This window comes from Triturus cristatus, chromosome 12 (genome assembly GCF_964204655.1).
Source record: "Triturus cristatus chromosome 12, aTriCri1.1, whole genome shotgun sequence".
In the NCBI taxonomy this organism is placed as follows: domain Eukaryota; kingdom Metazoa; phylum Chordata; class Amphibia; order Caudata; family Salamandridae; genus Triturus; species Triturus cristatus.
In genome coordinates this window covers 219182827-219195935 of record NC_140595.1, presented here as the reverse complement: position 1 = coordinate 219195935, position 13109 = coordinate 219182827, and the positions used below count along the sequence as shown (strand labels likewise).

General features: G+C 44.4%; 2 non-coding genes across 2 annotated transcripts; both read left to right on the top strand.

The window, feature by feature from the left end:
- Nucleotides 1-12195: 12195 nt before the first annotated feature.
- Nucleotides 12196-12311, top strand: LOC146775738 (U5 spliceosomal RNA). Its single transcript, XR_014974830.1, has one exon. It is a non-coding gene; the product is annotated as a U5 spliceosomal RNA (small nuclear RNA).
- A 406-nt stretch (nt 12312-12717) lies between these two features.
- On the top strand, nt 12718-12831 carry LOC146775737 (U5 spliceosomal RNA). The gene has a single exon (XR_014974831.1). It is a non-coding gene; the product is annotated as a U5 spliceosomal RNA (small nuclear RNA).
- The last annotated feature ends 278 nt before the right edge of the window (nt 12832-13109 follow it).

Here is a 13109-nt window from a genome sequence, read left to right as displayed (position 1 = left end):
AAATTACAATATGCGTGAACTCAACCTAGGTCAAGTGAGATCGCCACTATCTAGTGATCATAAGACTGCGCTAAGGGGCGCTGTTCAATAGTTGAGAAAGATATACACGTATCCCGGAAATTGCGTTGGCGTGTTTCTACATTAAAATATTACGTTTCGTAATAGTAATACGAAAAAGTTCCAAAATTAAGTATCTTAAAATTTCAAAGCTTATAAGAGGCAGAAGGCTATGCTGACTGGTTTCAGGTGGTGGGCAGTAGCCCGTCAGCGAATAAAAATAAATAAAACGTCAGTGTCAGAAACCTAGGTATCGGTATAGTTAATGACGAAAAATCCTCGACTCAGTAACTGAAAGAACGCAGTTATGAACAGATAAACCTTACTAGTATCAAGTCGTAGCAGTCCGTATTTGAAGAGTCTCGGCGACGGTATCTCCAGTTCGCGGTTAGTGTGTTAGATGAAAGAAAAGCGTGCACTGTACTTGAAGGAGACGCCAAAAGTACTACTTCCGGGTTGCGTTCCAAGGAAAGAAAAAAGGGACGAAAATTGGCTCCGGGGTGTGAACTGAGGGGAAAAATAGGTGTAAACTAGAGCGTTAACCAACGTTAAGCTCAGTGCCATGTTTGGGTTGAAAAAAAAGACCCGGGGTTCCATCAAAAACCTTTGACAGTAATAATGATGTTAAGAAAAATGGGAAACAGTCAAACTAGGATTGGCGTCGTACAACTAAAGATGTAGGTAAAAAAAATGAGGTTTTCTAGCTGGGCCCGAATTTAAGAAAGGAGCGAAAACAAGAGTTTAGAGTACAAATGGGAGAAGGCGAACTAGGGACAGAAAGCAAATGTAGAAAAAATGATATACAGTCCAGTGATTGAAGACATATTGAACGATTTTAAAAATGTGTAGTGACGCAATTTGAGCAAAGAAGATAACACCAGTGTGTGTGTACAAAGAAAAATAGGATTATTGCAACGAGTGCACATTACGTAAATTATTTTTGCCCGTAACAAACATTACGCTGGAATGGCTTATAATCATGTAAATTTGGTATAAAGTGAAGAGAAAGGTAAATTAGGCAGACATTTATGCAAAGTAGGCTACATACAAGTCAACCAAACATTAATCCGTAATGGTATATCATTTATCAATTTGACATTATCAAGAATGTTATATGATAATAAAAGGTCAGAGTATAAGTCAAAGGACAGTAACAGCTTAGTTATGGTTTAGGATTGTGTCATGACAATGAGAGACTATGACATAGTGAGAGTAAGCTCATATTTTCTGCAGACAGACATCAGTATATTAATTAACATTAGTGAGTTAGGCAAAGCCAGATGTGAAGTACAGAATTTGAAATTAGCAGAAATGACATGATGGTATGGTAGTTGAGCATAATAATGGAAACATTATGTTAAGTGGATACCTACTACGGTATTAGAGAGGAGGAATACAGCAAAGAGTTTACTAGATTTTACAAAAACATTATTGTAAAACAGAAGATATGAATAAAAGGTCTCAAGAGAAAGAACTACAGGAATTAATGCATTTCATTATCGCTGTTGAGGCCTAAGGTGGCTGACCGAAGCGTACAAATCCACCTGGCTTTAAGTTGTCTTAGAGACAGTTCTCTGTTTCCACCCCTTTTGTTAGGCAGGGCCACGTCAATGCCATGGAAGCAGAATTTAGTCGACACCATCTCTACATTCATGTGAGACTAAGGCATATGTAGTGTCACCATACATAATTGCTCTGCGGTGTTCTTGTATGCGGGTTTTTAGTTGTCTTACTCTACTGCCCACATAGATTTTATTGCAGCCACAAATTAGTATGTAAACCACAAAGCTTGTGAGGCAATTGATGAAGTGGCGTATTTTGTGATGTGTGCCAGTATTGTATCTGAAAGTAGTGGTTTTATTGCAGCCAAGGTGACAGATGTTGCAAGTGCTGCAAGTATAGAATCCCATTGGTTTTTTCAACCAACTACGTTGTGGCAATGTTTTGGAAAGTGTGTAACTAGGGCATAAGCTCTCCCTAATAGTTCTACTTCTCCTGAAGGTAATTGAGGGTTTCTGGGAGATGATGCTGTTTAGTCCAGGTGCTCCTTTGAGAAGTGACCAGTGTCTGTTCAATATCTTGAATACCTCATGGCTGAGTCTCGAATGTGTCATGATGAAGGAAAGTCTCTCTTTGTCAATTCTTGTAGTGTTACCACCTTTTTTGAGGATGTCCTCTCTCTTGAGTTTCCTAGCCCTGTTCCTAGCTGAGGAAAGGATGCTTTGTTCATAGCCCCTCCTGTGTAGTCTGTCCATGGTGAGAGTTGTAATTGTCTCAAAGGTGTCATCCGCACTACAATTCCTACGGATGCGTACCATTTCCCCATACGGTATGGCTTTCTTGGTAGATGTAGGGTGAGAGCTGCTAAAGTGTAAGACACTGTTAACTGCCGTAAAGGTAACGTTGAGTGTGTTGAGGTTAAGAAAATTAAAGTATTCCATCAACTCCAGTCTCGTTCCCGTCCAAATGATGATAATATCATCGATGTAGCGGCCCCAGAACTGGATATGTCCAGTCCATTCAGAGGCCGCTCGTGACCATGCATGGGTGTGCTCTACCCACCCCATGAAGAGACTCGCGTACGAAGGCGCGAATTTGGATCCCATCGCAGTACCCTGCTCTTGTTTGTACCACGTTTTGTTAAACAGGAAGAAATTATTGTTCAAAATGAGATCAATCATTGTCAGTAGCATTGTGTTGTGGTCGAACAGAGTCGCCTGTCTCTTGCTAAGGAAGAAGTCAGTGGCTATTTTTCCGAAGTCTTTTTTGATGCAGGTACCACATCAAGAGTAGCAAACCACATGCCCTCCTCCCACTGAAGATCTTCTAACTTGTTCAAAATGTCTGCACTGTCCTTGATGTAGGAAGGGAGGTTGGTTACTAAGGGCTGTAGGAAGGTGTCCACAAAGTTTGACATGGCTTCAGTCATGGAACCTATACCTGATATTATCGGGCGTCCAGGAGGAAAGGGTTGCTTTTTGTGTATCTTTGGTAAAAGATAAATGCATGGATGTCTGGGATTTTGTATACGGAAAAAAGTTGAACTCATTGTCAGAAAGAAGTCCCAGCTCCTTCCAGTGTTGGAGTTGACCATTAATCAGGGTGGTGGCTAGAGGGCAAGGGTTGGTGGCAAGTTTGGTGTAGTGTACGGTGTTGCTAAGCTGTCTGAGTACCTCGTCCTCATAGTCTTGCCTGTTCATTACCACCACATTGCCCCCTTTGTCTGCCTCTCTGATGATTACAGTGTCATTTGTACTGATATTATACAAGGCTTTTCTTTCTTCCCCTGTGAGATTATCTTTGATGTATTTTTGGGGATGTGTCTGTAGCTTGTCTTCAAGACGATGCAGGTCTTTGGATACTAGATCGTGAAAAACCACTATGCTGTTGAGGTGTGTGCCCTGCGGGGTAAATTTACTCCGTGTATGTAGGCCACTGTCGCATGAATAATCTTGTGTGATGTTCAAGTCAGCCAAAACCCTGTCGATAGTGGAATCGTTGTCCTCATCAATAGAGAGTAATGTGGCAACATTAAGGGCCTTAACTTACCAAGTTGGAAATGGGCAGGTGACCCTGTTTCCTGACTACACTCTTGCAACGCACACCAAGGGAGCGTCATATATTGTAGTGAAGAGGGCACAGAGCGAGGAAGGACTGCAATGTTGCCTCATGTTCCCGGCCAAGCTGGAGATCATATTAGATGGGAACACCCACTTCTGCGAGGACCTGAAGGAGGTGTGGGATTGGCTCGAGGCATTCAGGGCTGGATCAACAGTGGGCACACCAAGAGCACCGGCCGAACACAACCAAGAGCAAATGGTGACTTAGCCTGCCCAGGAGCAGGGCACTCTGCAAAAACCGACTAAGGCACAGACCTAGCAGGGCCAGGCCAAGGTACTGCGGGCAGTGGTGGACATGACTGCACAGACTGGGCAAGAATCTGGACGCGACTCTTCCCCTGGGATTCAGGCCACAGACTCGCAACAACCTCGTGGTGACCCTGCAGTCTGTTGAGAACCTGGATTGATTTGTGGACGACATGAGCGGAGGGCTGCGGTGCACGAGGGCTATGAGCCCATCTTGGAGGATTGAAACATAGGACATGGAGGTTGTCCTTGGTTGCTGACCTTGCCCCATGCGACACTGTGAATGCTCCTTGATGCAGACCTGAGGAGATTGCTGGAGACTCCATTCCCTGGAGCGGACGTTTCTACTACAGGTTTCTGTAGAGGGGGTCAGGGGGCCCTTTCCAATTTCTTTGGATGCACGCTGGTGGGGGTGAGTGGCCATAGCACCAATTGGTCTGTTTTCGCCTACCCCTATCACCTGACGCATTTTAGGAGTCTGGTGGAACCTTATTAATGTAGTTGCTCCCAGATTGTAAATTGTTTGGACGGACAACCATTGCTGCTCTGCCCGGGGATGGCGAGTTTTGTGTTGAGGAATGCATTGTTTTTTTGTCTCTGCAGAGTGGGAGGGTGGGGTTTGAGTAGGCCTTGGGACACCGTCCACATATAAAGTCACCATCAGCGTCTATGAGACTATCGTGACCACTAGGACTCAAGATTTTAAATGTATGACGTGGAATGTCCGGGGATAGGGTCTGCCACCAAAAGCTATTATATACACCTATATTTGAGACGTAGGGGAGTTCAAATTGCCGTTCTCCAAAAGACACATCTTCCTGGGATGGGAGTGGAGTGATTACGCCACGGATGACGAGGTCAATTATATGCAACGTCCTACTCTGCATATGCGAGAGGACACGGATATGGGTTAGAGCTGGGACCCCTTTTGAGTGTTTGCACTTACTCATCGACAAAGAAGGTCAATATGTACTAGAGAGAGGTAGATTACTAGGGAAAGATATAACACTGGGATGCATTTATGCCCCTCATCAAGATCATTTAGCCTAACTCAAGGTGGCAATCTGCTATCGGATGGGGATTTTAACTGTGTTGAAGATGTGGACCTTGACCGCTCTACCCTCCCACCTTGTCGGGAGCCGCAGCTCATACCCTGGCAGCAGGCTTTCGGGACTGGACACCACACAGGGGCTGTCGGACCTCTGGCGCACCCAACATGGCCCCACAAGTGACCATTCCTACTTTTTCCCCATGTACACACTCCATAACCTGACTTGAAAAATTCTTATGTTTAGAGAGGCTGAGTCAATATGCCACCTTTACTGAATACCTTGGGTGTACACTTTCTGACCACGCCCCCTTTTGCTGGAGTTTAGGCCCATTCATGACAGACCTGCTGTCTTGTCTTGGCGTCTCCAGCCGCTGACTCTTGAAGACACTGGTTACAGGGAGTCCCTTCATTTTTTTTTTGCTTGAATATCTTTTATTAGTACATTTTCCTGCGTAATTTCCTGTTACAGCATGGTTATTATCTAGCATCAACAATCAACACTTTCCATATAACATTACTTGGTCTCTGACTCTGTGAAAATAAGGCGTCAGCATGCATATCTTTCGCATAAACTTAGTGTCACCTTTAACCGTTGTCTGTGGATGCTTGTCCATCTGCCAATTATCCTGGGAACAGGGAGTCCCTTCATGCATGTATTATTGACTATTTTAAACAATCAGGGCTCCACGTTGTCCTCTTTGACTGAATGGGAGGCATTGGAACTGTATGAGTCATTCCTGTTTTTTCCACTAGAGGCCCGAGAAGACATAGGAGGCCCTGTGATGGTTCAAAAAGTGCGCACTGCACTGAAATACATCACCACAGGTAAGACTCCGGGTCCAGGTGGTCTCCCGGTGGAGTTTTATTCTGCCTTCGCTGGCACTATGCCTCGTTACTGGTCACACACTATGCTGATTGTTTCCGAATAGGCCGCCTTCCAAACTCCACATGGAGTGCAACAGTGATTCCCTTCCTAAGACTGATGAACCAGGTGTGCCCCCATCGTCGTTTCACCCACTGTCCATGCTGAATGTGGTCTTTAAACTCCTTAGCAATATGTTGGGGAGTAGTTTACTCCCATACATGCAGACCCTGGTACACAGAGACCAGAACGGTCTTATACCGAACCGTAGCACATCACTCAACCTCAGGCGACTATTCTATATACTTTATCACCCTGAGGTGCAGGATGATTGGGAGGCTCTTATCATGTCTTAGCGCTTAGAGACCATTGGTGATTTGGCGCTTTATAAATGCAAATTAACAATAAAAACAATGTCAGTAGACATCGAGAAGGTCTTTGACTCCATTCAGTGGTACTTTCTCATACAGATTATGAACAATATGGGGTTGGGAGAACAGTGGATTAAATGGATCTCCCTACTTTATGCAGATCCGGCAGGCAGAGTGAAGACTGTTCCACATTTTCCACAGCATACAGCATATTTAGTGGGACCTTGCAGGGCTGCCCACTGTCTCGCCTGCTTTTTGAACTGGCCATACAGCCATTGGCAGAACTGCTCCAGAAGGAGGGCATAGTTATTGGTATATTGAAAGACGGCCATGAACACATGATCTAACTCGGCGCTGACGATCACCTACCATATTTGATGGGCGGTTCAGCTGGAGTGCTGAGGGCCTCTCAGCTCCTGGAAGATTTTGGAACTATGTCAGGCTTGAACGTAACCAAGCTAAGACGTATATATTCCAGTGCGTAAGGAGGACCCCTCGACCACTGGGTCGTCCGTCGGACTTCATGTGGTCCTCCACTAACTTTAAATATTTGGGTATGAGGGTGTACCATGGCCTGTACGCCATGCGAGAAGCGAACTTTGTAACAGATCTCCGGTCCCTTCGGTCATGTGTGACCTTTTGGAGATCTTTGACGCTGCCCCATAGGGCTTGTGTGTCGGTCACCAATATGGCATGCATCCCCGCCTATTATACTTTTTTATGAACCTACCGGCTAAGATACACGTGATGTGGTTCAAATACCTTGATACCCTCCTTCACAACCTGATATAGGATGGCGGTTGCCATAGAAGGTCCTTGGAAATCATGAGATACCAGCCAGATGCTGGAGGTCTGGGAGTGCCAGCTTTTGAACTCTACTATTTAGCTGCACAGCTGCAATGGGTAGCTAAATGGTTAGATGACATTCAAGCGCATGCCTTATACCTCTTGGGACTAACTCTATATTGGGGACTTACTGGCCCGACTGCTCTGCCCGGAGGTATCCATTCCACAGCTTAGTGTACTGCTATGAGTGGCATTGCATTGTTGACGTCAATGTCTTGTGTGAACTTAGAGGGCTCCCTTCTATGGACCAGCTCTGCCGCTGGTGGCCCTCCATCACAGAGACCCATTCACCTGTTTCACTGCTGTCCAACTCTTAGAGTGGAAGGAGGAGGGGCTCAGGACTGTGGGAGATTGTTTTCTGCATGGAGTCCTAGTCCTATTATAAGACTTTTTAGATACCCAGGCCCTACCCAGAGGTCAATTTCTGACCTATGAAGCACTAGCATGGAAGTTTGTAGACCTGTGGCCCAAGGGGTGGGAAAAACCCATACCCCTCACTGTCCTTCACATTCCGCTGTCAATAGGCTCTTCACAACACGTAGTGACATGGTTCTACCGAGCACTGAATGAGATGGGAAGGAAACCATTAGAGACACTGAGAGCTCGTTGGGAAACGATACTGGGACATGATATAATGGATAAAGAATGGGAAAGGGTACTAGCATACCCCAAGAAGGTCTCCTACAATACCAGGTTAAAATATATATAGTTAACTTTGTACACGTGATGTACCTTACCCCACACAGACTACAGGGAGAACCTGGATGCTGTCCACACTGTCAAGTGCTTGACGCTGACTTTTGCCATATGACTTGGGGATGCCAAGTACTGCAGTCCTTTTGGACCGCGATAATACTGCGGCTTCAGACCACCCTGGGTTGTCAAATACAGATCTGTCTCTTGGGATGGGGGGGGGGTGGTTCCCAGACCCAGGGCACGTAAAGAGAACTCTAGATTAATTGTAATTGAGCTGGCACTGCCCTTAGTTCGCCGTAGAATAGCAATGGCATGGAAATCAGACATAGGGCCGAACCCAGAGACTTGGGAGAGGGACTTCATGACCTAGGCAGAGACGGACGGACAGGCAATCAGGAGGGAGGATGCACAAGGAGTGTGCAGACATCCATTGACTGAACAGTGGAGGGAGATCTTGATGGAACACCGGGGGACTACACAGACTCAGAATTGGACATCCCTGGGGAGGGGGGGGGGGTAGTTTCAGGGGACTTGGTACGGACGGAGACGTGGATGGAGATAGTAGCTCTGCTGAATGAGTAACAGAGACTCAGGGCATTCGCCATCCTGAATTATAGGTGAAACAAACCCCTGCTGGCAAACTGCACGGTGCAGCCACTACTGTTCTTTACCCACCTCCCTGGACATGGACCTGATGATCACCACAGGACATGAGAGAGTTTACAGCTGTTAACAGGTGATAACAAATATACATGCATCTCTATAGACTGGCCGATGCCCCCCTACCCTCGGAGACATAGTTGATAAACTATCTAGAAGTTGTTTAGTTTATTTTGTTATGGTTTCTCCAATTTACCCCCTTTACCATTGGCCTCCATTTATATAGTTCAAAGCACACAATGCATGGAAACACCAGATGCTTATCAAATAACACACCTAGATAAGCCGGCTATGGAGCAAAGGGAAGATTCTTACGATTTCAGCACTGTTCATCTTCTGATTCTAGGGGTGAAATGGAACTTTGTATAAGTGCTTTGAACATATCCTGATACATACTGTCTTGACTCATCCATATTGCCTGGCATTTACACACTGTGTGGTGCATTTCATGTGGGTGCTTATATGTTAGAAAGCATATCTTCTGAAATACATAATGTGAGGTAACAGAAAATGACAGAAATGTCATTAAACATATCTTTAAAAAGAAAAAAGGATTTCTCGCTTCAGCTGTTACCTTCATCTAAAATGGGCTGTGTGTTTAAAATTTACTAAATGCCCTCCAAATGGCAAAAGGAGGTTGCTCTGGTGCATTGTGTCTGCACACAAGAGTCTTTGTCACTGAAGGCAATCATTATGCCAACTAAGATGCTAGATATTTCGCTCCTGAGTCTAGTACTTTCCATCTAGATGAACCATGTACTACAGAGGAAGAGACTGTGTCCAATATGTTGTTGAAAAAAACTGTACACATCTCCAACGAGTTATGCGAATTACAGCACACTGCCCCAGACAAAGAAAAAGCAAAGTGGGAGAGGATGGGATGTGTGAAAGATGGCAGTGATATTCAGGTAGCCAATAAGGGAAAACCAGTTCTTCCTGGTTACCTCCTGCCCACGATGGTGAGGCACATGCCTGGTCATACTCATGTAGGTAGAGACGAAATAGTATCTACCTTCTGCTCATATTGGTTTAATCCTAGTTTCAGAACAATTACTGAAGATTTGTGCCAATGATGTAGGACATGTCGGAGGCAAAATGTGGGCCAGATAGTTGCGGTGTCCATGAGTCACATTGGAGAGTCTTATGGTCTTTTTAACTTTCTTCAGATTGACCTAATGGAAATGCTACGATGCACTCAATTGAGGTACATCTTGTAACTGTATCTCTGTTGTCATGATGGGTTGAGGCACATCCCACCCGGAGATGTGACAGCCTAACAGTTGCCAAACTATTGTTGCAGTTGCTGATGCCATGATTCTGGAATGCAATTCACCTTGAATCAGATGAAGGAATTCACTTTGAAAGTGAGGTCATGCAGTTGCTATGTACAGCTGTAGGGATAGTTTTGGAGCACTCATACACTCCATAAGAGTGGCATTAAATGATATAAAGAATAGAAAACTTTCCACCTTAGTTGACCACATGTGCGTTGACAGTAATTTATAAAAAAATTGCTTGCAATGAGAACTATGATTATGCAAAACTGCCTTCTGCTAGATATACTACTCACGAAGGAAGGTGGAGTTTCCAAAGTCATTCATGCTCGGCAATGTTGTGCATACTTTCCCGCATAGATAGGCAGCTTGGCAGCTGTATTACTAACCTTACGAATATAGCACATACATCAACTGAGATGGAAATACGAGGTGTCTGGGAAGGATTAGGTTCAATCTTTCAACATATTGGTAAGAGAGCTGCTAAAATAGGAGAATGACTTGGTAGAGTAGGAGGAGGAATTTGAAAATTGGTTTTAACTCCTCCTTTGATTAAACTAATAAGACTTACATGTTGTGCTCATTTCTTTCAAGTTTTGCAAAGGAATTTCATCACAGAAAGGGATGAATTGTGGGTATAAGAAGCTGTCAGCAACGAGAGGAAGAAAGTGGAAAAGACTTGATGTCAAGGTTAAAGAAATGCAAAGTGAACTTTATAACAATCTGGGAGAGACCAAACAAAAGAATCCGAAGTTGATGAATGATGTGTTTGTAATAAAGTATTTTAAGTGATGATTAAAATCATCAAAGGAGGGACTGTGGAAGTTGATTTTCTGTCAACAACGAGCACTACGAACTGAGCTTATGTTAACATTAGATTGTGTTTACACTGTCCTCCATCTTGTATCAACGTCGCATTATACCATGTGATGACTTCTGCTGTGTTCTGTTCTAAGTAAATTATCGCTAGTGTCCACATGACCAAGCAGAGAAACTTTCTCATTGTACCGAACCAAGGAAATGTTTAACCATCCCAGGCTCTTGTTAAAAAAATGTATCTGTTCAACCATTTAGCTAAAGCTGTGAGAATGACTAAATCTCAATGTATAACTGTTATGAGAGAACACTTAAGTGTATTCTATAGTAAAATGTTTCTTCTAGTTTGTTCCTCATTGGTGCAAATCCTGAGAACCATTTATTCCCACAGGATGTATGAAAGTCTTTGTGTAAGCCCCTATAAACGTATGTGGATTTCTGTAATCAAGATAGCTCTCTAGCCCCACTGTTAGAAGGCAATTCTATGCCGGATTTCACTTAGAACTGTACTGAATGTTTTGTACTTGTGATTTGTATGCTTTGATGCGAATCTCTCTTATGGCATGTTTATTGTAATCTGCTCATTAATTCTTTATATAAAACTATGGAACGACAACCCTTGTCTGTCATTCTTTCTTAAGAAAATGTTTCTGCCTATTCATGCAAATTTACGCAACTAGAAATAGGACGGTTCATTTTGGGGACCATCAATGTCTGTATCAGGACTAAATTGTGCATTGACACATGCATGTGCCTGCATAATGACACAGCCCCTTCTTTCTTTTCTGACAATCAAACTGGGGTTGGTAAATAAGTAGAAAAAGGGGGGTGTTTCTTGGGGAGCAGTTGGGGGAAACAACACGGTGCTGGTTGTGTAAAAAAAAAAACACATGGTCAAAGGGGGTGGCAGGGTAGCAACAACACCGGAAAGGAGGCACCGAAACCACATGGGGAGGCAGTGGATGCTGAAGCAACATGGGGGCTAGAAGCAACAAAGAGAGTGCAGGTTGGGTGGAAAGTAACACAAGGCATGAGAGGGAGCAAATGGATGAGACGGGAAAGCAGTGTGGAGCTACACACGGAGAAGGGGAGAAGCACATGGACGACGTCACCCTCCTTTTCAAAGGTGACCACAAAGACTCAGGCTTTGCTTTCCATAGGACTTGCCCATGATTTGTGCCCGTTAGAGGTTCAAAGGTGGCCAGTCTTGAGCTAGCTTTCCTTGGGTGCACTTGAAGGAGCGCTTCTTTCTTGTCTCTTGTGCCTCTTGCTTAGACAGATATTTCCTTCTAGATTCAGGGTCAATGTCAGTTTGGGAGAAAAAGGGGCATAAAGTACATGGCTTGTATAGAGTACATTGCTGGCACACAGCATATCGATTGGAGGGATGGTGGGGAAAGCGTAAAATTGCTAGGGGACAAAAGGCCTACAGTGCCACTCACTTAAAGCCTGCTCCACGCTTCCCCCGTTCCCCATGCCCAGCAGACCTGACTCCTCCCAATGAGCTGAGGAGAGTGCAACATTTTTGGCATATACCCAGACAGACCCATGTGAACGATCCACCTTTTTGCATTTCTGCACTTTGAGCAGAGACTAAGAAATGTTGGCCTGTTTCGCTTACCGGCCTGGTCCTTGCCCTGTTACGTCGAGCCTAAAACTACCTCTCAGGTCCTCACCTTTGCAATCATATTATAACACACTCTGGCTACTCTTCAAAACTAAAAAATCTTTCGGCTTTTACCAAAGATTTCTCTGGTGAGGATCATTTATGAATTTCATTCAATATTCTGAGGCCTTGCCACTGCTGACAGTTTGGGTGAAAAAGGGGCATAAAGTGCATGGCTTGTGTAGAGTACAGTGCTGGCACACAGCATATCGATTAGAGGGATGGTGGGGAAAGCGTAAAATTACTAGGGGACAAAAGGCCTACAGTGCCACTCCCTTAAAGCCTGCTTCACGCTTCCCCCATTCCCCATGCCCAGCAGGCCTGATGCCTCCCAATGAGCTGAGGAGAGTGTAAAAAAAATTGCATAGTGAACGATCCACCTTTTTGCATTTCTGTACTTTGAGCAGAGACTAAGAAATGTTGGCCTGTTTTGTTCACCGGCGTGGTTCTTGCCCTCTTTCTTAGAGTCTGAAAATACCTTTCAGGTCCTCACCCTCGCAATGACAGGGTCTTTGATGTGGCGCCACTTACCCCAGAGAGCTATATTGTAACACACTCTGGCTTCTCTTCAAAACTAAAAAATCTTTCGCCTTTTACCAAACATTACTCTTGTGAGGATCATTTGAGTTTCATTCAATGTTTTGAGGACTTGCCACTGGAGAGGCCGTTTATCATTTGTTTAAAAGAAAAGCGATAGAAGTTGGGTAAGATCTGCGAGTTGTCTGCTATTGTTTGTGGGATTTGAGATTGATGTTTTGTTCCTGAGCCCTCTGCTTGCTCATTTGCATAGACAGAGTGCAGGAGAGGTACCTCATGGGAAAGAGCTTGTGCAGTGCATGAGATTGCTTTTCTTGACTGACTTGAAGCTTCACGATCGCAGGCAGTATATTTTCTTATCTCCCAACGTTCCTGCTGCCAGAGCCCAGAGGTCACCCTCCTTTTTA